We start from the raw sequence: 27895 nt of genomic DNA on the forward strand, positions 1-27895 counted from the left end.
TACCTCCTCACAAACGTTGTAGCACTGACATCACACTCACATCACCCAACAGCAGATGTGAGGAACAGAGCCCTGTGCTCCAAACACCTCTGAAAATAGCTGCACCAGCACAGGTAATCATTCAAACTCTCTGCATACATTTCCCTATCAAATAAGAAGGTTGGTCTAAATGACATATAAGGTCAGTTTGGCTTCTCCTATTCTACTAACATTTTGGGTCACTTTTGCTCAACTGGGCACTTCCCAAATGCCTGACCCACAGAAAATGAGTGAATTATGTTTTCTTGTTTACTATGCTAAAAGTTGGAGGAATTTGTTACACACATATAGGTAACTAACACATGGAAGATGACAGGCCCATCTGCTAACTACTGGTGGCATCCAAGAGGGCTCCATAAACTCAGGGGCTTACACTGAAAGCCCAGGGGCATCTTGACATCTGCCCTGCAATAAAGCATCTATGGCCTCTGCAAAAATCCTACCAGTGCATTTGCTGGGGTGCTGACAAAAAATGCTTCAATGATACATACATGCTAAGGGACCCAGGGCTCATGAACTCGTCCTCAACTCAGTCACTGCTAGAAGCGGGGGTATGGGAGTTGTTTATCTCACAGAGAAAGATCTCTGATCAAACATGCTCCTTAACTCACCTGAGTTTGTGGAATCTGAAATTCCAGTTGAACAGAAACCATGTGGTAATTTCCTGATAATCTGTGTCACTGCATAACTTTCTTTTTATCTGTAAATTAGAAAAACAAGAATTTTCAATGGAATTTGATTCAGCCACAATAAAGAATGAGATTTTATCCTTTGCAGAGAAATGGATGGAAATGGAGATTATCTTAAGTGAAATTAGCCAGGATCTGAAACCAAACACTGCATGTTTTCTCTCAGATGTAGAATACAGGCCCAATAAATATACAAAGAGTGCTATGAAAAACAACTCAATCTGACGGGGAGTCCCTAATGGGAGGGAGAACATTTAAAAGAACGAAGTTAAGAATGTGAATGTATTTTCTATCCATCAAAAATGGAAGGGGAATAAAGTAAAAAGGACAACAGGAAGGGATGAAACAATTAGGATCATAAGACGTATGTACATGGAAATGTCACAGTGAAACTCCCTATAGACCTATCTTAAACAAAAAAATATCATTTTTTTTCAAAAGAAGAAAACAGACCCAGTCCCACCAAACACAAACATATGAACTAATAAAAAACACAACACAAGAAAGGAAACCTGGTCTTGTCTCGCGGTCAGTTACATTGGGAGCAGGGAGGATTATTAGTAAATGGTTGTGAGGGTGAATAGGATGGAAATATTGTGTACTCATGTATGAAAATGGAAACATGAGACCTGTGAAACTATTCCAGGAATAGGGAGGGAGATAATAAAGGAAAATGATGGAAGGGATGATTTTAACTATGACATAGTGTAAAAAACTTTTGTAAATGTAACAACATATACCCAGTACAACAGTACTCAATAAACAATATTTCAAAAAAGAAAAACCATACCACTCCAGCACACCTTCTGTGCGTTGAGTATTTTCAACAGAGGCTTGTGGAAAATATTTGCAAGAGCTGGCTTTGAACTGCGATCCTCCTGTTTCTACCTGCTGAGGTGAGAGAAATGCAGGTATACGTCACGGGCAAACAGCCCAAATTTCAGGTACATTACTATGGGTTTTTTATCACATACCGATCCATTCCTAAACAATATAGTGATTGGTGTTGGATGGTTTGGCTCTGTGTATTCTTTTCGGGGTTCACTGTACTTCTTTAATCTAAAGATTTATAGAACTTTGACAGGAGGTGTTGCTAAAAGGGTAGAGCAACTGCTTTGCAAGTGAAAAGCATTGAGTTTCAACGCCAGTATTACCAGTCCCAACAGTTCCACCAAAACCAAAAAAGTTTACGAAGATCTCTACTGAGGCATGGTATCACCCGATCCTAGGATGCTCAGGTCACCCGTGTGCTCAGGCCACGTGTGCCCCGTATATCGAGGACCCAAATAAAAGAGAAGTCTTCCACACGAGACAGTGGCACCTACCTCCAGCTTCTCCATGCTTGGCTGGCTGTGCTACCATAGCAAGAGGCCAGGCAGGAGCTGCCTCGGGAATGTGTATGTTGCAGTGGCTGGGATCCCACTGTGACATCACAACCAAGTCTGTCCTGATTGGTCAGACCACGTAAGCACTGCCTCTATGGCCCCTCTCCCTTCAGTCTCCAGCCATTTGTGTGGCAGTTTCCTGGCAAGAACTTGTGATCTGGGAATTGCTTTTCTCCTCCACGTTCCCTCCTCAGATCATTCAAGGTTCAACTGGCATGACATTTCTGACTTCTTCCAAACTACTCCCAATCTGGACCCCACACTTTGGAGGACAGGAAGGCTTTCACCTGGTGAGTACACAAACACCTCAAGCCCTTTGAAGGTAAATAAGCCAGGAAAACTCCCTGAACCTTGGATGAGGCAACTTCCTTCTCAGAACTACATCTCCCATCATCTGGGAGGGTATTCCCTTAACTGACCCAAAATATCACAGAGTGAGGGCCTGGGGCTGTCTTCCAGCCTACAGTGTTCCTAACTTGAACAAAACACGCAAAAGCACACACTGGCTGCCAAGAGCCTCAAGGTCACCACAAGAATTCACTTCCTAACGACACAGAAATTACTTCACTTTGATCTGAGAAGTACACAGGCACACACACGCTATAGCCAAGGAATGCTTAGGGTTCTCTAGTGACTGAAATGCTTACCACCTCTCGGAAGAATGGCAGATTTCAGGAACACCACAACCTATGGAAGAAACATGAAACTCTCAGCAAGGACATCCAAATCTGCAATGGTTCTCTGAGGGACATCACAGTTCACCTTTCATTCATGGAACCGAAGACATAAAGTCAGTGCCACACAAGGCTGTTCCTCAAGTGACTCGGGGAAGGAACCTATATTCTACCAACCAGTGTTGGGAAACTAAACAACAAACATCCCACACACACTCACACACAGAGAATGAGTGACATACTAATATTTATCTTGTATGTGAATTTCTTACATTCTATGGAGTTAATTACAACTTTGTGCAAGACCAGAAGTCATAGAACATCACCCAGCCTTGTTCGTTCAATCTATTTCCTCAACGTTAATGATAGATTTTGATTCAAAGACACTTCTGCATGCCTAAGCAGCGGATATGCTCAAAGAGTGTGAAACAATTGGTAATATGAGAATTTATGACAAATAGCAAAGAAATTAATACATGAACAAATGAGAAATATTAAGCACACAGACAAAGACAGACACATACACACAAGAAACGCACACAGAAAGGTAGACACAGACACCCAGGAACCTGGCCTCTATTCAACGCAAGTCGAATGTTATCTGCAAAGGCTGAAATCCTGGCGTTACCCTACTGAGGCGACACTTTAAGCACTTTAGGAAGGATCAAACTTAGAAAAACCCAAGAAGTGACATCACTTCCAACATTGTCCTTGGAAGGAAGACATACTACCACCATTATGCCAAGGAACAACTAAAGGCTAATCGAGAGTCAGTGTCTGAAGCCATCACTTGAACTCAAATCACTTCTAGCAGGGTAACGAGGCACATACATATATGCATCGTGATAGCCTCACATACCCTGCACATATTCAAGGATCCCTGAATCTTTCCTCCTCAGTGAATTGATTACAGTTTACCTAGGGAGTAACAACACAGAGAAAAACCCAAAATTACTGCCTTCCGAAGGAGCATTCCTGACTGGCATTATTAGGAACACAGCATCCACGGACAATGATCCAGGAACTATTTTCAACCACACATGCGGCCCCACACACAAACACACCCACACAATGAATGTGACCCATGAATATTAACTACTTTGTGGAAGTCAATTTCTGGCCTTTCATCAAAAAAAAGTACCTTTCAGCAGAACCCATACTTATGAACACCTGGAAACACCGGTGAATGAGGTGAATTCCTTCCAACCTTCACTGCCTGTGCTTTGATGTACTCTGCAGACCAGAGAAGAATTAATATCAGATCAACAGGTGTCTGTGCTGTGCCTCCATGGAACCTTTTCCTCCCTTGCCAGTCCACTAGAACCACACCTTGAGATGACGTGGTGAGGAATAGAAGCAGAAACCAAGGCTCCAGAATGGGGAAATCATTGCCAGGTATACATCTGACTGAAATTAATACCGAGAATATACTCAAAAACTAAATTCCCGTAAAAATCAGTGACCCAATGAAGAAATACACGAATGAACTTAACAGAGCTTGTTCCAAGGCAGAAGTCCAAAGGACCTACAACTACATAAAGAAATGCTCACCATCGCTCGTCAGAAAGAAAACAAAAATGAAAACCATACCAAGATTCCAAACCACTCCCATTGTAATGGCTATCAAGAATACAAACAGCTAATGTTTTCAAGGATGTCTAAAAAAAAGGAACCCTCATATGCAGTTAGTGGGAATGCAAATTAGTACAACAACTGTGGAAAACAATATGGAGGCTTCTCGATACTCAAAGTAGAATTGCTGTGTGATCCAGCATTATCATTCATAGGGATATACCTGAATGAATGCAAGCCAGGTAACAATACAGACACCTGCACATCCGTGTTTACTGCAGCATTACTCACAACAGCTAACATATGTAAACGGCCAAGATGACTCACAACTGATACATGGATCCAAAACTGTGGTATTTACACACAATGGAATTTTATTCAGCCTTAAATAAGCATGAAATTTTGTTGTTTGCAGGTAAATGGATGGAACTAGAGAACATCACCTTAAGTTAAATTAGTCAGGTTGGGGAAACCAAAGGCCACATGTTTTTTCTCACACATGCACTAGAGACCTGACACACATACAAGCAGTAGTATGAACAACAGGTCTAAGGGGAGCTCATTTATGAGAGAGAGAGGGTAAAAGGAGGAGGTTAACCAGGTCAATATGGTTGTTGTACTTTCTGTAGAGGAATGCAGAATTTTAAAAACTTTTGAAACTACCATAAGAAGGAGAATAAAGTAGAAAAGCAAAAAATCGAGGGAATGACCCAATTTGTGTTATAACGTGTACATATATATATATGCATAGAGCTATATATGTATGAGCAAATGTCACAATGAAACATCCCGTATAGCTATCTCAATTAAACAAACAAAAACGTGCGGGTCACCAGTGGCTCACACACGCAGTCCCTGTGACTCAGAAGGGAGAGATAAGGAAGATCTTGGTTCAAACACAGCTTGGGCAAATAGTTTGCAAGACCCTGTCTCAAAAACACCTATCACAAAAAAAGGGCTGGTGAACTGCCTCCAGGTAGAGTCCCTGAGTTCAAGCCCCAGTTCTGCCCCCCACACTAAAACAAAATAAACACAAAAAGGGATTTTTGGTAACAGAAATGGAAAATAGGTCCTGTATAGGGAGTTGTTACTTGTGGGAGGGGTGAGGAGATAAGGAAAGGGTGTAGGATATGGTATAAATATTATATACTCATGTATGAAAATGGAAAAACGAGACGTGATGAAACTATTCCAGGAATACGGTGAGAGAGAATAAAGGAGAACGTGGAGGGATGAATTCAACTATGGCATATTATAAGAACTTTGGCAAAAGTCACAATGTACCCCCACTACAGTAAGTTCGTTAAAACTCAGGAATGGAAAAAAAGTGTTTTTAATCATTGTGTTCATTTCACTGACCTTCACAGACAGAAGTTACACAACCAAACTTAATCGGCCAGTTTTCCCACAAACTAACACCCAAATGACTGACTATGCATGTTAGTTCTCATGACCTCATACCTCCTCACAAACATTACAGCACTGACATCACACTCACATCACCCAACAGCAGATGTGAGGAACAGAGCCCTGTGCTCCAAACACCTCTGAAAATAGCTGCACCAGCACAGGTAATCATTCAAACTCTCTGCATACATTTCCCTATCAAATAAGAAGGTTGGTCTAAATGACATATAAGGTCAGTTTGGCTTCTCCTATTCTACTAATATTTTGGGTCACTTTTGCTCAACTGGGCACTTCCCAAATGCCTGAGCCACAGAAAATGAGTGAATTATGTTTTCTTGTTTACTATGCTAAAAGTTGGAGGAATTTGTTACACACATATAGGTAACTAACACATGGAAGATGACAGGCCCATCTGCTAACTACTGGTGGCATCCAAGAGGGCTCCATAAACTCAGGGGCTTACACTGAAAGCCCAGGGGCATCTTGACATCTGCCCTGCAATAAAGCATCTATGGCCTCTGCAAAAATCCTACCAGTGCATTTGCTGGGGTGCTGACAAAAAATGCTTCAATGATACATACATGCTAAGGGACCCAGGGCTCATGAACTCGTCCTCAACTCAGTCACTGCTAGAAGCGGGGGTATGGGAGTTGTTTATCTCACAGAGAAAGATCTCTGATCAAACATGTTCCTTAACTCACCTGAGTTTGTGGAATCTGAAATTCCAGTTGAACAGAAACCATGTGGTAATTTCCTGATAATCTGTGTCACTGCATAACTTTCTTTTTATCTGTAAATTAGAAAAACAAGAATTTTCAATGGAATTTGATTCAGCCACAATAAAGAATGAGATTTTATCCTTTGCAGAGAAATGGATGGAAATGGAGATTATCTTAAGTGAAATTAGCCAGGTTCTGAAACCAAACACTGCATGTTTTCTCTCAGATGTAGAATACAGGCCCAATAAATATACAAAGAGTGCTATGAAAAACAACTCAATCTGACGGGGAGTCCCTAATGGGAGGGAGAACATTTAAAAGAACGAAGTTAAGAATGTGAATGTATTTTCTATACATCAAAAATGGAAGGGGAATAAAGTAAAAAGGACAACAGGAAGGGATGAAACAATTAGGATCATAAGACGTATGTACATGGAAATGTCACAGTGAAACTCCCTATAGACCTATCTTAAACAAAAAAATATCATTTTTTTTCAAAAGAAGAAAACAGACCCAGTCCCACCAAACACAAACATATAAACTAATAAAAAACACAACACAAGAAAGGAAACCTGGTCTTGTCTCGCGGTCAGTTACATTGGGAGCAGGGAGGATTATTAGTAAATGGTTGTGAGGGTGAATAGGATGGAAATATTGTGTACTCATGTATGAAAATGGAAACATGAGACCTGTGAAACTATTCCAGGAATAGGGAGGGAGATAATAAAGGAAAATGATGGAAGGGATGATTTTAACTATGACATAGTGTAAAAAACTTTTGTAAATGTAACAACATATACCCAGTACAACAGTACTCAATAAACAATATTTAAAAAAAGAAAAACCATACCACTCCAGCACACCTTCTGTGCGTTGAGTATTTTCAACAGAGGCTTGTGGAAAATATTTGCAAGAGCTGGCTTTGAACTGCGATCCTCCTGTTTCTACCTGCTGAGGTGAGAGAAATGCAGGTATACGTGACGGGCAAACAGCCCAAATTTCAGGTACATTACTATGGGTTTTTTATCACATACCGATCCATTCCTAAACAATATAGTGATTGGTGTTGGATGGTTTGGCTCTGTTTATTCTTTTCGGGGTTCACTGTACTTCTTTAATCTAAAGATTTATAGAACTTTGACAGGAGGTGTTGCTAAAAGGGTAGAGCAACTGCTTTGCAAGTGAAAAGCATTGAGTTTCAACGCCAGTATTACCAGTCCCAACAGTTCCACCAAAACCAAAAAAGTTTACGAAGATCTCTACTGAGGCATGGTATCACCCGATCCTAGGATGCTCAGGTCACCCGTGTGGTCAGGCCACGTGTGCCCCGTATATCGAGGACCCAAATAAAAGAGAAGTCTTCCACACGAGACAGTGGCACCTACCTCCAGCTTCTCCATGCTTGGCTGGCTGTGCTACCATAGCAAGAGGCCAGGCAGGAGCTGCCTCGGGAATGTGTATGTTGCAGTGGCTGGGATCCCACTGTGACATCACAACCAAGTCTGTCCTGATTGGTCAGACCACGTAAGCACTGCCTCTATGGCCCCTCTCCCTTCAGTCTCCAGCCATTTGTGTGGCAGTTTCCTGGCAAGAACTTGTGATCTGGGAATTGCTTTTCTCCTCCACGTTCCCTCCTCAGATCATTCAAGGTTCAACTGGCATGACATTTCTGACTTCTTCCAAACTACTCCCAATCTGGACCCCACACTTTGGAGGACAGGAAGGCTTTCACCTGGTGAGTACACAAACACCTCAAGCCCTTTGAAGGTAAATAAGCCAGGAAAACTCCCTGAACCTTGGATGAGGCAACTTCCTTCTCAGAACTACATCTCCCATCATCTGGGAGGGTATTCCCTTAACTGACCCAAAATATCACAGAATGAGGGCCTGGGGCTGTCTTCCAGCCTACAGTGTTCCTAACTTGAACAAAACACGCAAAAGCACACACTGGCTGCCAAGAGCCTCAAGGTGACCACAAGAATTCACTTCCTAACGACACAGAAATTACTTCACTTTGATCTGAGAAGTACACAGGCACACACACGCTATAGCCAAGGAATGCTTAGGGTTCTCTAGTGACTGAAATGCTTACCACCTCTCGGAAGAATGGCAGATTTCAGGAACACCACAACCTATGGAAGAAACATGAAACTCTCAGGAAGGACATCCAAATCTGCAATGGTTCTCTGAGGGACATCACAGTTCACCTTTCATTCATGGAACCCAAGACATAAAGTCAGTGCCACACAAGGCTGTTCCTCAAGTGACTCGGGGAAGGAACCTATATTCTACCAACCAGTGTTGGGAAACTAAACAAACATCCCACACACACTCACACACAGAGAATGAGTGACATACTAATATTTATCTTGTATGTGAATTTCTTACATTCTATGGAGTTAATTACAACTTTGTGCAAGACCAGAAGTCATAGAACATCACCCAGCCTTGTTCGTTCCATCTATTTCCTCCACGTTAATGATAGATTTTGATTCAAAGACACTTCTGCATGCCTAAGCAGCGGATACACTCAAAGAGTGTGAAACAATTGGTAATATGAGAATTTATGACAAATAGCAAAGAAATTAATACATGAACAAATGAGAAATATTAAGCACACAGACAAAGACAGACACATACACACAAGAAACGCACACAGAAAGGTAGACACAGACACCCAGGAACCTGGCCTCTATTCAACGCAAGTCGAATGTTATCTGCAAAGGCTGAAATCCTGGCGTTACCCTACTGAGGCGACACTTTAAGCACTTTCGGAAGGATCAAACTTAGAAAAACCCAAGAAGTGACATCACTTCCAACATTGTCCTTGGAAGGAAGACATACTACCACCATTATGCCAAGGAACAACTAAAGGCTAATCGAGAGTCAGTGTCTGAAGCCATCACTTGAACTCAAATCACTTCTAGCAGGGTAACGAGGCACATACATATATGCATCGTGATAGCCTCACATACCCTGCACATATTCAAGGATCCCTGAATCTTTCCTCCTCAGTGAATTGATTACAGTTTACCTAGGGAGTAACAACACAGAGAAAAACCCAAAATTACTGCCTTCCGAAGGAGCATTCCTGACTGGCATTATTAGGACACAGCATCCACGGACAATGATCCAGGAACTATTTTCAACCGCACATGCGGCCCCACACACAAACACACCCACACAATGAATGTGACCCATGAATATTAACTACTTTGTGTAAGTCAATTTCTGGGCTTTCATCAAAAAAAGTACCTTTCAGCAGAACCCATACTTATGAACACCTGGAAACACCGGTGAATGAGGTGAATTCCTTCCAACCTTCACTGCCTGTGCTTTGATGTACTCTGCAGACCAGAGAAGAATTTATATCAGATCAACAGGTGTCTGTGCTGTGCCTCCATGGAACCTTTTCCTCCCTTGCCAGTCCACTAGAACCACACCTTGAGATGACGTGGTGAGGAATAGAAGCAGAAACCAAGGCTCCAGAATGGGGAAATCTTTGCCAGGTATACATCTGACTGAAATTAATACCGAGAATATACTCAAAAACTAAATTCCCGTAAAAATCAGTGACCCAATGAAGAAATACACGAATGAACTTAACAGAGCTTGTTCCAAGGCAGAAGTCCAAAGGACCTACAACTACATAAAGAAATGCTCACCATCGCTCATCAGAAAGAAAACAAAAATGAAAACCATACCAAGATTCCAAACCACTCCCATTGTAATGGCTATCAAGAATACAAACAACTAATGTTTTCAAGGATGTCTAAAAAAAAGGAACCCTCATATGCAGTTAGTGGGAATGCAAATTAGTACAACAACTGTGGAAAACAATATGGAAGCTTCTCGAAACTCAAAGTAGAATTGCTGTGTGATCCAGCATTATCATTCATAGGGATATACCTGAATGAATGCAAGCCAGGTAACAATACAGACACCTGCACATCCGTGTTTACTGCAGCATTACTCACAACAGCTAACATATGTAAACGGCCAAGATGCCTCACAACTGATACATGGATCCAAAACTGTGGCATTTACACACAATGGAATTTTATTCAGCCTTAAATAAGCATGAAATTTTGTTGTTTGCAGGTAAATGGATGGAACTAGAGAACATCACCTTAAGTTAAATTAGTCAGGTTGGGGAAACCAAAGGCCACATGTTTTTTCTCACACATGCACTAGAGACCTGACACACATACAAGCAGTAGTATGAACAACAGGTCTAAGGGGAGCTCATTTATGAGAGAGAGAGGGTAAAAGGAGGAGGTTAACCAGGTCAATATGGTTGTTGTACTTTCTGTAGAGGAATGCAGAATTTTAAAAACTTTTGAAACTACCATAAGAAGGAGAATAAAGTAGAAAAGCAAAAAATCGAGGGAATGACCCAATTTGTGTTATAACGTGTACATATATATATATGCATAGAGCTATATATGTATGAGCAAATGTCACAATGAAACATCCCGTATAGCTATCTCAATTAAACAAACAAAAACGTGCGGGTCACCAGTGGCTCACACCCGCAGTCCCTGTGACTCAGAAGGGAGAGATAAGGAAGATCTTGGTTCAAACACAGCTTGGGCAAATAGTTTGCAAGACCCTGTCTCAAAAACACCTATCACAAAAAAAGGGCTGGTGAACTGCCTCAAGGTAGAGTCCCTGAGTTCAAGCCCCAGTTCTGCCCCCCACACTAAAACAAAATAAACACAAAAAGGGATTTTTGGTAACAGAAATGGAAAATAGGTCCTGTATAGGGAGTTGTTACTTGTGGGAGGGGTGAGGAGATAAGGAAAGGGTGTAGGATATGGTATAAATATTATATACTCATGTATGAAAATGGAAAAACGAGACGTGATGAAACTATTCCAGGAATACGGTGAGAGAGAATAAAGGAGAACGTGGAGGGATGAATTCAACTATGGCATATTATAAGAACTTTGGCAAAAGTCACAATGTACCCCCACTACAGTAAGTTCGTTAAAACTCAGGAATGGAAAAAAAGTGTTTTTAATCATTGTGTTCATTTCACTGACCTTCACAGACAGAAGTTACACAACCAAACTTAATCGGCCAGTTTTCCCACAAACTAACACCCAAATGACTGACTATGCATGTTAGTTCTCATGACCTCATACCTCCTCACAAACATTACAGCACTGACATCACACTCACATCACCCAACAGCAGATGTGAGGAACAGAGCCCTGTGCTCCAAACACCTCTGAAAATAGCTGCACCAGCACAGGTAATCATTCAAACTCTCTGCATACATTTCCCTATCAAATAAGAAGGTTGGTCTAAATGACATATAAGGTCAGTTTGGCTTCTCCTATTCTACTAACATTTTCGGTCACTTTTGCTCAACTGGGCACTTCCCAAATGCCTGACCCACAGAAAATGAGTGAATTATGTTTTCTTGTTTACTATGCTAAAAGTTGGAGGAATTTGTTACACACATATAGGTAACTAACACATGGAAGATGACAGGCCCATCTGCTAACTACTGGTGGCATCCAAGAGGGCTCCATAAACTCAGGGGCTTACACTGAAAGCCCAGGGGCATCTTGACATCTGCCCGGCAATAAAGCATCTATGGCCTCTGCAAAAATCCTACCAGTGCATTTGCTGGGGTGCTGACAAAAAATGCTTCAATGATACATACATGCTAAGGGACCCAGGGCTCATGAACTCGTCCTCAACTCAGTCACTGCTAGAAGCGGGGGTATGGGAGTTGTTTATCTCACAGAGAAAGATCTCTGATCAAACATGCTCCTTAACTCACCTGAGTTTGTGGAATCTGAAATTCCAGTTGAACAGAAACCATGTGGTAATTTCCTGATAATCTGTGTCACTGCATAACTTTCTTTTTATCTGTAAATTAGAAAAACAAGAATTTTCAATGGAATTTGATTCAGCCACAATAAAGAATGAGATTTTATCCTTTGCAGAGAAATGGATGGAAATGGAGATTATCTTAAGTGAAATTAGCCAGGTTCTGAAACCAAACACTGCATGTTTTCTCTCAGATGTAGAATACAGGCCCAATAAATATACAAAGAGTGCTATGAAAAACAACTCAATCTGACGGGGAGTCCCTAATGGGAGGGAGAACATTTAAAAGAACGAAGTTAAGAATGTGAACGTATTTTCTATACATCAAAAATGGAAGGGGAATAAAGTAAAAAGGACAACAGGAAGGGATGAAACAATTAGGATCATAAGACGTATGTACATGGAAATGTCACAGTGAAACTCCCTATAGACCTATCTTAAACAAAAAAATATCATTTTTTTTCAAAAGAAGAAAACAGACCCAGTCCCACCAAACACAAACATATAAACTAATAAAAAACACAACACAAGAAAGGAAACCTGGTCTTGTCTCGCGGTCAGTTACATTGGGAGCAGGGAGGATTATTAGTAAATGGTTGTGAGGGTGAATAGGATGGAAATATTGTGTACTCATGTATGAAAATGGAAACATGAGACCTGTGAAACTATTCCAGGAATAGGGAGGGAGATAATAAAGGAAAATGATGGAAGGGATGATTTTAACTATGACATAGTGTAAAAAACTTTTGTAAATGTAACAACATATACCCAGTACAACAGTACTCAATAAACAATATTTAAAAAAAGAAAAACCATACCACTCCAGCACACCTTCTGTGCGTTGAGTATTTTCAACAGAGGCTTGTGGAAAATATTTGCAAGAGCTGGCTTTGAACTGCGATCCTCCTGTTTCTACCTGCTGAGGTGAGAGAAATGCAGGTATACGTGACGGGCAAACAGCCCAAATTTCAGGTACATTACTATGGGTTTTTTATCACATACCGATCCATTCCTAAACAATATAGTGATTGGTGTTGGATGGTTTGGCTCTGTTTATTCTTTTCGGGGTTCACTGTACTTCTTTAATCTAAAGATTTATAGAACTTTGACAGGAGGTGTTGCTAAAAGGGTAGAGCAACTGCTTTGCAAGTGAAAAGCATTGAGTTTCAACGCCAGTATTACCAGTCCCAACAGTTCCACCAAAACCAAAAAAGTTTACGAAGATCTCTACTGAGGCATGGTATCACCCGATCCTAGGATGCTCAGGTCACCCGTGTGGTCAGGCCACGTGTGCCCCGTATATCGAGGACCCAAATAAAAGAGAAGTCTTCCACACGAGACAGTGGCACCTACCTCCAGCTTCTCCATGCTTGGCTGGCTGTGCTACCATAGCAAGAGGCCAGGCAGGAGCTGCCTCGGGAATGTGTATGTTGCAGTGGCTGGGATCCCACTGTGACATCACAACCAAGTCTGTCCTGATTGGTCAGACCACGTAAGCACTGCCTCTATGGCCCCTCTCCCTTCAGTCTCCAGCCATTTGTGTGGCAGTTTCCTGGCAAGAACTTGTGATCTGGGAATTGCTTTTCTCCTCCACGTTCCCTCCTCAGATCATTCAAGGTTCAACTGGCATGACATTTCTGACTTCTTCCAAACTACTCCCAATCTGGACCCCACACTTTGGAGGACAGGAAGGCTTTCACCTGGTGAGTACACAAACACCTCAAGCCCTTTGAAGGTAAATAAGCCAGGAAAACTCCCTGAACCTTGGATGAGGCAACTTCCTTCTCAGAACTACATCTCCCATCATCTGGGAGGGTATTCCCTTAACTGACCCAAAATATCACAGAATGAGGGCCTGGGGCTGTCTTCCAGCCTACAGTGTTCCTAACTTGAACAAAACACGCAAAAGCACACACTGGCTGCCAAGAGCCTCAAGGTGACCACAAGAATTCACTTCCTAACGACACAGAAATTACTTCACTTTGATCTGAGAAGTACACAGGCACACACACGCTATAGCCAAGGAATGCTTAGGGTTCTCTAGTGACTGAAATGCTTACCACCTCTCGGAAGAATGGCAGATTTCAGGAACACCACAACCTATGGAAGAAACATGAAACTCTCAGGAAGGACATCCAAATCTGCAATGGTTCTCTGAGGGACATCACAGTTCACCTTTCATTCATGGAACCCAAGACATAAAGTCAGTGCCACACAAGGCTGTTCCTCAAGTGACTCGGGGAAGGAACCTATATTCTACCAACCAGTGTTGGGAAACTAAACAAACATCCCACACACACTCACACACAGAGAATGAGTGACATACTAATATTTATCTTGTATGTGAATTTCTTACATTCTATGGAGTTAATTACAACTTTGTGCAAGACCAGAAGTCATAGAACATCACCCAGCCTTGTTCGTTCCATCTATTTCCTCCACGTTAATGATAGATTTTGATTCAAAGACACTTCTGCATGCCTAAGCAGCGGATACACTCAAAGAGTGTGAAACAATTGGTAATATGAGAATTTATGACAAATAGCAAAGAAATTAATACATGAACAAATGAGAAATATTAAGCACACAGACAAAGACAGACACATACACACAAGAAACGCACACAGAAAGGTAGACACAGACACCCAGGAACCTGGCCTCTATTCAACGCAAGTCGAATGTTATCTGCAAAGGCTGAAATCCTGGCGTTACCCTACTGAGGCGACACTTTAAGCACTTTCGGAAGGATCAAACTTAGAAAAACCCAAGAAGTGACATCACTTCCAACATTGTCCTTGGAAGGAAGACATACTACCACCATTATGCCAAGGAACAACTAAAGGCTAATCGAGAGTCAGTGTCTGAAGCCATCACTTGAACTCAAATCACTTCTAGCAGGGTAACGAGGCACATACATATATGCATCGTGATAGCCTCACATACCCTGCACATATTCAAGGATCCCTGAATCTTTCCTCCTCAGTGAATTGATTACAGTTTACCTAGGGAGTAACAACACAGAGAAAAACCCAAAATTACTGCCTTCCGAAGGAGCATTCCTGACTGGCATTATTAGGACACAGCATCCACGGACAATGATCCAGGAACTATTTTCAACCGCACATGCGGCCCCACACACAAACACACCCACACAATGAATGTGACCCATGAATATTAACTACTTTGTGTAAGTCAATTTCTGGGCTTTCATCAAAAAAAGTACCTTTCAGCAGAACCCATACTTATGAACACCTGGAAACACCGGTGAATGAGGTGAATTCCTTCCAACCTTCACTGCCTGTGCTTTGATGTACTCTGCAGACCAGAGAAGAATTTATATCAGATCAACAGGTGTCTGTGCTGTGCCTCCATGGAACCTTTTCCTCCCTTGCCAGTCCACTAGAACCACACCTTGAGATGACGTGGTGAGGAATAGAAGCAGAAACCAAGGCTCCAGAATGGGGAAATCTTTGCCAGGTATACATCTGACTGAAATTAATACCGAGAATATACTCAAAAACTAAATTCCCGTAAAAATCAGTGACCCAATGAAGAAATACACGAATGAACTTAACAGAGCTTGTTCCAAGGCAGAAGTCCAAAGGACCTACAACTACATAAAGAAATGCTCACCATCGCTCATCAGAAAGAAAACAAAAATGAAAACCATACCAAGATTCCAAACCACTCCCATTGTAATGGCTATCAAGAATACAAACAACTAATGTTTTCAAGGATGTCTAAAAAAAAGGAACCCTCATATGCAGTTAGTGGGAATGCAAATTAGTACAACAACTGTGGAAAACAATATGGAAGCTTCTCGAAACTCAAAGTAGAATTGCTGTGTGATCCAGCATTATCATTCATAGGGATATACCTGAATGAATGCAAGCCAGGTAACAATACAGACACCTGCACATCCGTGTTTACTGCAGCATTACTCACAACAGCTAACATATGTAAACGGCCAAGATGCCTCACAACTGATACATGGATCCAAAACTGTGGCATTTACACACAATGGAATTTTATTCAGCCTTAAATAAGCATGAAATTTTGTTGTTTGCAGGTAAATGGATGGAACTAGAGAACATCACCTTAAGTTAAATTAGTCAGGTTGGGGAAACCAAAGGCCACATGTTTTTTCTCACACATGCACTAGAGACCTGACACACATACAAGCAGTAGTATGAACAACAGGTCTAAGGGGAGCTCATTTATGAGAGAGAGAGGGTAAAAGGAGGAGGTTAACCAGGTCAATATGGTTGTTGTACTTTCTGTAGAGGAATGCAGAATTTTAAAAACTTTTGAAACTACCATAAGAAGGAGAATAAAGTAGAAAAGCAAAAAATCGAGGGAATGACCCAATTTGTGTTATAACGTGTACATATATATATATGCATAGAGCTATATATGTATGAGCAAATGTCACAATGAAACATCCCGTATAGCTATCTCAATTAAACAAACAAAAACGTGCGGGTCACCAGTGGCTCACACCCGCAGTCCCTGTGACTCAGAAGGGAGAGATAAGGAAGATCTTGGTTCAAACACAGCTTGGGCAAATAGTTTGCAAGACCCTGTCTCAAAAACACCTATCACAAAAAAAGGGCTGGTGAACTGCCTCAAGGTAGAGTCCCTGAGTTCAAGCCCCAGTTCTGCCCCCCACACTAAAACAAAATAAACACAAAAAGGGATTTTTGGTAACAGAAATGGAAAATAGGTCCTGTATAGGGAGTTGTTACTTGTGGGAGGGGTGAGGAGATAAGGAAAGGGTGTAGGATATGGTATAAATATTATATACTCATGTATGAAAATGGAAAAACGAGACGTGATGAAACTATTCCAGGAATACGGTGAGAGAGAATAAAGGAGAACGTGGAGGGATGAATTCAACTATGGCATATTATAAGAACTTTGGCAAAAGTCACAATGTACCCCCACTACAGTAAGTTCGTTAAAACTCAGGAATGGAAAAAAAGTGTTTTTAATCATTGTGTTCATTTCACTGACCTTCACAGACAGAAGTTACACAACCAAACTTAATCGGCCAGTTTTCCCACAAACTAACACCCAAATGACTGACTATGCATGTTAGTTCTCATGACCTCATACCTCCTCACAAACATTACAGCACTGACATCACACTCACATCACCCAACAGCAGATGTGAGGAACAGAGCCCTGTGCTCCAAACACCTCTGAAAATAGCTGCACCAGCACAGGTAATCATTCAAACTCTCTGCATACATTTCCCTATCAAATAAGAAGGTTGGTCTAAATGACATATAAGGTCAGTTTGGCTTCTCCTATTCTACTAACATTTTCGGTCACTTTTGCTCAACTGGGCACTTCCCAAATGCCTGACCCACAGAAAATGAGTGAATTATGTTTTCTTGTTTACTATGCTAAAAGTTGGAGGAATTTGTTACACACATATAGGTAACTAACACATGGAAGATGACAGGCCCATCTGCTAACTACTGGTGGCATCCAAGAGGGCTCCATAAACTCAGGGGCTTACACTGAAAGCCCAGGGGCATCTTGACATCTGCCCGGCAATAAAGCATCTATGGCCTCTGCAAAAATCCTACCAGTGCATTTGCTGGGGTGCTGACAAAAAATGCTTCAATGATACATACATGCTAAGGGACCCAGGGCTCATGAACTCGTCCTCAACTCAGTCACTGCTAGAAGCGGGGGTATGGGAGTTGTTTATCTCACAGAGAAAGATCTCTGATCAAACATGCTCCTTAACTCACCTGAGTTTGTGGAATCTGAAATTCCAGTTGAACAGAAACCATGTGGTAATTTCCTGATAATCTGTGTCACTGCATAACTTTCTTTTTATCTGTAAATTAGAAAAACAAGAATTTTCAATGGAATTTGATTCAGCCACAATAAAGAATGAGATTTTATCCTTTGCAGAGAAATGGATGGAAATGGAGATTATCTTAAGTGAAATTAGCCAGGTTCTGAAACCAAACACTGCATGTTTTCTCTCAGATGTAGAATACAGGCCCAATAAATATACAAAGAGTGCTATGAAAAACAACTCAATCTGACGGGGAGTCCCTAATGGGAGGGAGAACATTTAAAAGAACGAAGTTAAGAATGTGAACGTATTTTCTATACATCAAAAATGGAAGGGGAATAAAGTAAAAAGGACAACAGGAAGGGATGAAACAATTAGGATCATAAGACGTATGTACATGGAAATGTCACAGTGAAACTCCCTATAGACCTATCTTAAACAAAAAAATATCATTTTTTTTCAAAAGAAGAAAACAGACCCAGTCCCACCAAACACAAACATATAAACTAATAAAAAACACAACACAAGAAAGGAAACCTGGTCTTGTCTCGCGGTCAGTTACATTGGGAGCAGGGAGGATTATTAGTAAATGGTTGTGAGGGTGAATAGGATGGAAATATTGTGTACTCATGTATGAAAATGGAAACATGAGACCTGTGAAACTATTCCAGGAATAGGGAGGGAGATAATAAAGGAAAATGATGGAAGGGATGATTTTAACTATGACATAGTGTAAAAAACTTTTGTAAATGTAACAACATATACCCAGTACAACAGTACTCAATAAACAATATTTCAAAAAAGAAAAACCATACCACTCCAGCACACCTTCTGTGCGTTGAGTATTTTCAACAGAGGCTTGTGGAAAATATTTGCAAGAGCTGGCTTTGAACTGCGATCCTCCTGTTTCTACCTGCTGAGGTGAGAGAAATGCAGGTATACGTCACGGGCAAACAGCCCAAATTTCAGGTACATTACTATGGGTTTTTTATCACATACCGATCCATTCCTAAACAATATAGTGATTGGTGTTGGATGGTTTGGCTCTGTGTATTCTTTTCGGGGTTCACTGTACTTCTTTAATCTAAAGATTTATAGAACTTTGACAGGAGGTTTTGCTAAAAGGGTAGAGCAACTGCTTTGCAAGTGAAAAGCATTGAGTTTCAACGCCAGTATTACCAGTCCCAACAGTTCCACCAAAACCAAAAAAGTTTACGAAGATCTCTACTGAGGCATGGTATCACCCGATCCTAGGATGCTCAGGTCACCCGTGTGCTCAGGCCACGTGTGCCCCGTATATCGAGGACCCAAATAAAAGAGAAGTCTTCCACACGAGACAGTGGCACCTACCTCCAGCTTCTCCATGCTTGGCTGGCTGTGCTACCATAGCAAGAGGCCAGGCAGGAGCTGCCTCGGGAATGTGTATGTTGCAGTGGCTGGGATCCCACTGTGACATCACAACCAAGTCTGTCCTGATTGGTCAGACCACGTAAGCACTGCCTCTATGGACCCTCTCCCTTCAGTCTCCAGCCATTTGTGTGGCAGTTTCCTGGCAAGAACTTGTGATCTGGGAATTGCTTTTCTCCTCCACGTTCCCTCCTCAGATCATTCAAGGTTCAACTGGCATGACATTTCTGACTTCTTCCAAACTACTCCCAATCTGGACCCCACACTTTGGAGGACAGGAAGGCTTTCACCTGGTGAGTACACAAACACCTCAAGCCCTTTGAAGGTAAATAAGCCAGGAAAACTCCCTGAACCTTGGATGAGGCAACTTCCTTCTCAGAACTACATCTCCCATCATCTGGGAGGGTATTCCCTTAACTGACCCAAAATATCACAGAGTGAGGGCCTGGGGCTGTCTTCCAGCCTACAGTGTTCCTAACTTGAACAAAACACGCAAAAGCACACACTGGCTGCCAAGAGCCTCAAGGTGACCACAAGAATTCACTTCCTAACGACACAGAAATTACTTCACTTTGATCTGAGAAGTACACAGGCACACACACGCTATAGCCAAGGAATGCTTAGGGTTCTCTAGTGACTGAAAAGCTTACCACCTCTCGGAAGAATGGCAGATTTCAGGAACACCACAACCTATGGAAGAAACATGAAACTCTCAGCAAGGACATCCAAATCTGCAATGGTTCTCTGAGGGACATCACAGTTCACCTTTCATTCATGGAACCCAAGACATAAAGTCAGTGCCACACAAGGCTGTTCCTCAAGTGACTCGGGGAAGGACCCTATATTCTACCAACCAGTGTTGGGAAACTAAACAACAAATATCCCACACACACTCACACACAGAGAATGAGTGACATACTAATATTTATCTTGTATGTGAATTTCTTACATTCTATGGAGTTAATTACAACTTTGTGCAAGACCAGAAGTCATAGAACATCACCCAGCCTTGTTCGTTCAATCTATTTCCTCCACGTTAATGATAGATTTTGATTCAAAGACACTTCTGCATGCCTAAGCAGCGGATACACTCAAAGAGTGTGAAACAATTGGTAATATGAGAATTTATGACAAATAGCAAAGAAATTAATACATGAACAAATGAGAAATATTAAGCACACAGACAAAGACAGACACATACACACAAGAAAGGCACACAGAAAGGTAGACACAGACACCCAGGAACCTGGCCTCTATTCAACGCAAGTCGAATGTGATCTGCAAAGGCTGAAATCCTGGCGTTACCCTACTGAGGCGACACTTTAAGCACTTTCGGAAGGATCAAACTTAGAAAAACCCAAGAAGTGACATCACTTCCAACATTGTCCTTGGAAGGAAGACATACTACCACCATTATGCCAAGGAACAACTAAAGGCTAATCGAGAGTCAGTGTCTGAAGCCATCACTTGAACTCAAATCACTTCTAGCAGGGTAACGAGGCACATACATATATGCATCGTGATAGCCTCACATACCCTGCACATATTCAAGGATCCCTGAATCTTTCCTCCTCAGTGAATTGATTACAGTTTACCTAGGGAGTAACAACACAGAGGAAAACCCAAAATTACTGCCTTCCGAAGGAGCATTCCTGACTGGCATTATTAGGAACACAGCATCCACGGACAATGATCCAGGAACTATTTTCAACCGCACATGCGGCCCCACACACAAACACACCCACACAATGAATGTGACCCATGAATATTAACTACTTTGTGTAAGTCAATTTCTGGGCTTTCATCAAAAAAAAGTACCTTTCAGCAGAACCCATACTTATGAACACCTGGAAACACCGGTGAATGAGGTGAATTCCTTCCAACCTTCACTGCCTGTGCTTTGATGTACTCTGCAGACCAGAGAAGAATTAATATCAGATCAACAGGTGTCTGTGCTGTGCCTCCATGGAACCTTTTCCTCCCTTGCCAGTCCACTAGAACCACACCTTGAGATGACGTGGTGAGGAATAGAAGCAGAAACCAAGGCTCCAGAATGGGGAAATCATTGCCAGGTATACATCTGACTGAAATTAATACCGAGAATATACTCAAAAACTAAATTCCCGTAAAAATCAGTGACCCAATGAAGAAATACACGAATGAACTTAACAGAGCTTGTTCCAAGGCAGAAGTCCAAAGGACCTACAACTACATAAAGAAATGCTCACCATCGCTCGTCAGAAAGAAAACAAAAATGAAAACCATACCAAGATTCCAAACCACTCCCATTGTAATGGCTATCAAGAATACAAACAGCTAATGTTTTCAAGGATGTCTAAAAAAAAGGAACCCTCATATGCAGTTAGTGGGAATGCAAATTAGTACAACAACTGTGGAAAACAATATGGAGGCTTCTCGATACTCAAAGTAGAATTGCTGTGTGATCCAGCATTATCATTCATAGGGATATACCTGAATGAATGCAAGCCAGGTAACAATACAGACACCTGCACATCCGTGTTTACTGCAGCATTACTCACAACAGCTAACATATGTAAACGGCCAAGATGACTCACAACTGATACATGGATCCAAAACTGTGGTATTTACACACAATGGAATTTTATTCAGCCTTAAATAAGCATGAAATTTTGTTGTTTGCAGGTAAATGGATGGAACTAGAGAACATCACCTTAAGTTAAATTAGTCAGGTTGGGGAAACCAAAGGCCACATGTTTTTTCTCACACATGCACTAGAGACCTGACACACATACAAGCAGTAGTATGAACAACAGGTCTAAGGGGAGCTCATTTATGAGAGAGAGAGGGTAAAAGGAGGAGGTTAACCAGGTCAATATGGTTGTTGTACTTTCTGTAGAGGAATGCAGAATTTTAAAAACTTTTGAAACTACCATAAGAAGGAGAATAAAGTAGAAAAGCAAAAAATCGAGGGAATGACCCAATTTGTGTTATAACGTGTACATATATATATATGCATAGAGCTATATATGTATGAGCAAATGTCACAATGAAACATCCCGTATAGCTATCTCAATTAAACAAACAAAAACGTGCGGGTCACCAGTGGCTCACACACGCAGTCCCTGTGACTCAGAAGGGAGAGATAAGGAAGATCTTGGTTCAAACACAGCTTGGGCAAATAGTTTGCAAGACCCTGTCTCAAAAACACCTATCACAAAAAAAGGGCTGGTGAACTGCCTCCAGGTAGAGTCCCTGAGTTCAAGCCCCAGTTCTGCCCCCCACACTAAAACAAAATAAACACAAAAAGGGATTTTTGGTAACAGAAATGGAAAATAGGTCCTGTATAGGGAGTTGTTACTTGTGGGAGGGGTGAGGAGATAAGGAAAGGGTGTAGGATATGGTATAAATATTATATACTCATGTATGAAAATGGAAAAACGAGACGTGATGAAACTATTCCAGGAATACGGTGAGAGAGAATAAAGGAGAACGTGGAGGGATGAATTCAACTATGGCATATTATAAGAACTTTGGCAAAAGTCACAATGTACCCCCACTACAGTAAGTTCGTTAAAACTCAGGAATGGAAAAAAAGTGTTTTTAATCATTGTGTTCATTTCACTGACCTTCACAGACAGAAGTTACACAACCAAACTTAATCGGCCAGTTTTCCCACAAACTAACACCCAAATGACTGACTATGCATGTTAGTTCTCATGACCTCATACCTCCTCACAAACATTACAGCACTGACATCACACTCACATCACCCAACAGCAGATGTGAGGAACAGAGCCCTGTGCTCCAAACACCTCTGAAAATAGCTGCACCAGCACAGGTAATCATTCAAACTCTCTGCATACATTTCCCTATCAAATAAGAAGGTTGGTCTAAATGACATATAAGGTCAGTTTGGCTTCTCCTATTCTACTAATATTTTGGGTCACTTTTGCTCAACTGGGCACTTCCCAAATGCCTGACCCACAGAAAATGAGTGAATTATGTTTTCTTGTTTACTATGCTAAAAGTTGGAGGAATTTGTTACACACATATAGGTAACTAACACATGGAAGATGACAGGCCCATCTGCTAACTACTGGTGGCATCCAAGAGGGCTCCATAAACTCAGGGGCTTACACTGAAAGCCCAGGGGCATCTTGACATCTGCCCTGCAATAAAGCATCTATGGCCTCTGCAAAAATCCTACCAGTGCATTTGCTGGGGTGCTGACAAAAAATGCTTCAATGATACCTACATGCTAAGGGACCCAGGGCTCATGAACTCGTCCTCAACTCAGTCACTGCTAGAAGCGGGGGTATGGGAGTTGTTTATCTCACAGAGAAAGATCTCTGATCAAACATGTTCCTTAACTCACCTGAGTTTGTGGAATCTGAAATTCCAGTTGAACAGAAACCATGTGGTAATTTCCTGATAATCTGTGTCACTGCATAACTTTCTTTTTATCTGTAAATTAGAAAAACAAGAATTTTCAATGGAATTTGATTCAGCCACAATAAAGAATGAGATTTTATCCTTTGCAGAGAAATGGATGGAAATGGAGATTATCTTAAGTGAAATTAGCCAGGTTCTGAAACCAAACACTGCATGTTTTCTCTCAGATGTAGAATACAGGCCCAATAAATATACAAAGAGTGCTATGAAAAACAACTCAATCTGACGGGGAGTCCCTAATGGGAGGGAGAACATTTAAAAGAACGAAGTTAAGAATGTGAACGTATTTTCTATACATCAAAAATGGAAGGGGAATAAAGTAAAAAGGACAACAGGAAGGGATGAAACAATTAGGATCATAAGACGTATGTACATGGAAATGTCACAGTGAAACTCCCTATAGACCTATCTTAAACAAAAAAATATCATTTTTTTTCAAAAGAAGAAAACAGACCCAGTCCCACCAAACACAAACATATAAACTAATAAAAAACACAACACAAGAAAGGAAACCTGGTCTTGTCTCGCGGTCAGTTACATTGGGAGCAGGGAGGATTATTAGTAAATGGTTGTGAGGGTGAATAGGATGGAAATATTGTGTACTCATGTATGAAAATGGAAACATGAGACCTGTGAAACTATTCCAGGAATAGGGAGGTAGATAATAAAGGAAAATGATGGAAGGGATGATTTTAACTATGACATAGTGTAAAAAACTTTTGTAAATGTAACAACATATACCCAGTACAACAGTACTCAATAAACAATATTTAAAAAAAGAAAAACCATACCACTCCAGCACACCTTCTGTGCGTTGAGTATTTTCAACAGAGGCTTGTGGAAAATATTTGCAAGAGCTGGCTTTGAACTGCGATCCTCCTGTTTCTACCTGCTGAGGTGAGAGAAATGCAGGTATACGTGACGGGCAAACAGCCCAAATTTCAGGTACATTACTATGGGTTTTTTATCACATACCGATCCATTCCTAAACAATATAGTGATTGGTGTTGGATGGTTTGGCTCTGTTTATTCTTTTCGGGGTTCACTGTACTTCTTTAATCTAAAGATTTATAGAACTTTGACAGGAGGTGTTGCTAAAAGGGTAGAGCAACTGCTTTGCAAGTGAAAAGCATTGAGTTTCAACGCCAGTATTACCAGTCCCAACAGTTCCACCAAAACCAAAAAAGTTTACGAAGATCTCTACTGAGGCATGGTATCACCCGATCCTAGGATGCTCAGGTCACCCGTGTGGTCAGGCCACGTGTGCCCCGTATATCGAGGACCCAAATAAAAGAGAAGTCTTCCACACGAGACAGTGGCACCTACCTCCAGCTTCTCCATGCTTGGCTGGCTGTGCTACCATAGCAAGAGGCCAGGCAGGAGCTGCCTCGGGAATGTGTATGTTGCAGTGGCTGGGATCCCACTGTGACATCACAACCAAGTCTGTCCTGATTGGTCAGACCACGTAAGCACTGCCTCTATGGCCCCTCTCCCTTCAGTCTCCAGCCATTTGTGTGGCAGTTTCCTGGCAAGAACTTGTGATCTGGGAATTGCTTTTCTCCTCCACGTTCCCTCCTCAGATCATTCAAGGTTCAACTGGCATGACATTTCTGACTTCTTCCAAACTACTCCCAATCTGGACCCCACACTTTGGAGGACAGGAAGGCTTTCACCTGGTGAGTACACAAACACCTCAAGCCCTTTGAAGGTAAATAAGCCAGGAAAACTCCCTGAACCTTGGATGAGGCAACTTCCTTCTCAGAACTACATCTCCCATCATCTGGGAGGGTATTCCCTTAACTGACCCAAAATATCACAGAATGAGGGCCTGGGGCTGTCTTCCAGCCTACAGTGTTCCTAACTTGAACAAAACACGCAAAAGCACACACTGGCTGCCAAGAGCCTCAAGGTGACCACAAGAATTCACTTCCTAACGACACAGAAATTACTTCACTTTGATCTGAGAAGTACACAGGCACACACACGCTATAGCCAAGGAATGCTTAGGGTTCTCTAGTGACTGAAATGCTTACCACCTCTCGGAAGAATGGCAGATTTCAGGAACACCACAACCTATGGAAGAAACATGAAACTCTCAGGAAGGACATCCAAATCTGCAATGGTTCTCTGAGGGACATCACAGTTCACCTTTCATTCATGGAACCCAAGACATAAAGTCAGTGCCACACAAGGCTGTTCCTCAAGTGACTCGGGGAAGGAACCTATATTCTACCAACCAGTGTTGGGAAACTAAACAAACATCCCACACACACTCACACACAGAGAATGAGTGACATACTAATATTTATCTTGTATGTGAATTTCTTACATTCTATGGAGTTAATTACAACTTTGTGCAAGACCAGAAGTCATAGAACATCACCCAGCCTTGTTCGTTCCATCTATTTCCTCCACGTTAATGATAGATTTTGATTCAAAGACACTTCTGCATGCCTAAGCAGCGGATACACTCAAAGAGTGTGAAACAATTGGTAATATGAGAATTTATGACAAATAGCAAAGAAATTAATACATGAACAAATGAGAAATATTAAGCACACAGACAAAGACAGACACATACACACAAGAAACGCACACAGAAAGGTAGACACAGACACCCAGGAACCTGGCCTCTATTCAACGCAAGTCGAATGTTATCTGCAAAGGCTGAAATCCTGGCGTTACCCTACTGAGGCGACACTTTAAGCACTTTCGGAAGGATCAAACTTAGAAAAACCCAAGAAGTGACATCACTTCCAACATTGTCCTTGGAAGGAAGACATACTACCACCATTATGCCAAGGAACAACTAAAGGCTAATCGAGAGTCAGTGTCTGAAGCCATCACTTGAACTCAAATCACTTCTAGCAGGGTAACGAGGCACATACATATATGCATCGTGATAGCCTCACATACCCTGCACATATTCAAGGATCCCTGAATCTTTCCTCCTCAGTGAATTGATTACAGTTTACCTAGGGAGTAACAACACAGAGAAAAACCCAAAATTACTGCCTTCCGAAGGAGCATTCCTGACTGGCATTATTAGGACACAGCATCCACGGACAATGATCCAGGAACTATTTTCAACCGCACATGCGGCCCCACACACAAACACACCCACACAATGAATGTGACCCATGAATATTAACTACTTTGTGTAAGTCAATTTCTGGGCTTTCATCAAAAAAAGTACCTTTCAGCAGAACCCATACTTATGAACACCTGGAAACACCGGTGAATGAGGTGAATTCCTTCCAACCTTCACTGCCTGTGCTTTGATGTACTCTGCAGACCAGAGAAGAATTTATATCAGATCAACAGGTGTCTGTGCTGTGCCTCCATGGAACCTTTTCCTCCCTTGCCAGTCCACTAGAACCACACCTTGAGATGATGTGGTGAGGAATAGAAGCAGAAACCAAGGCTCCAGAATGGGGAAATCTTTGCCAGGTATACATCTGACTGAAATTAATACCGAGAATATACTCAAAAACTAAATTCCCGTAAAAATCAGTGACCCAATGAAGAAATACACGAATGAACTTAACAGAGCTTGTTCCAAGGCAGAAGTCCAAAGGACCTACAACTACATAAAGAAATGCTCACCATCGCTCATCAGAAAGAAAACAAAAATGAAAACCATACCAAGATTCCAAACCACTCCCATTGTAATGGCTATCAAGAATACAAACAACTAATGTTTTCAAGGATGTCTAAAAAAAAGGAACCCTCATATGCAGTTAGTGGGAATGCAAATTAGTACAACAACTGTGGAAAACAATATGGAAGCTTCTCGAAACTCAAAGTAGAATTGCTGTGTGATCCAGCATTATCATTCATAGGGATATACCTGAATGAATGCAAGCCAGGTAACAATACAGACACCTGCACATCCGTGTTTACTGCAGCA

The sequence above is a fragment of the Castor canadensis genome, chromosome 14 (genome assembly GCF_047511655.1).
Source record: "Castor canadensis chromosome 14, mCasCan1.hap1v2, whole genome shotgun sequence".
Classification (NCBI taxonomy): Eukaryota; Metazoa; Chordata; class Mammalia; order Rodentia; family Castoridae; genus Castor; species Castor canadensis.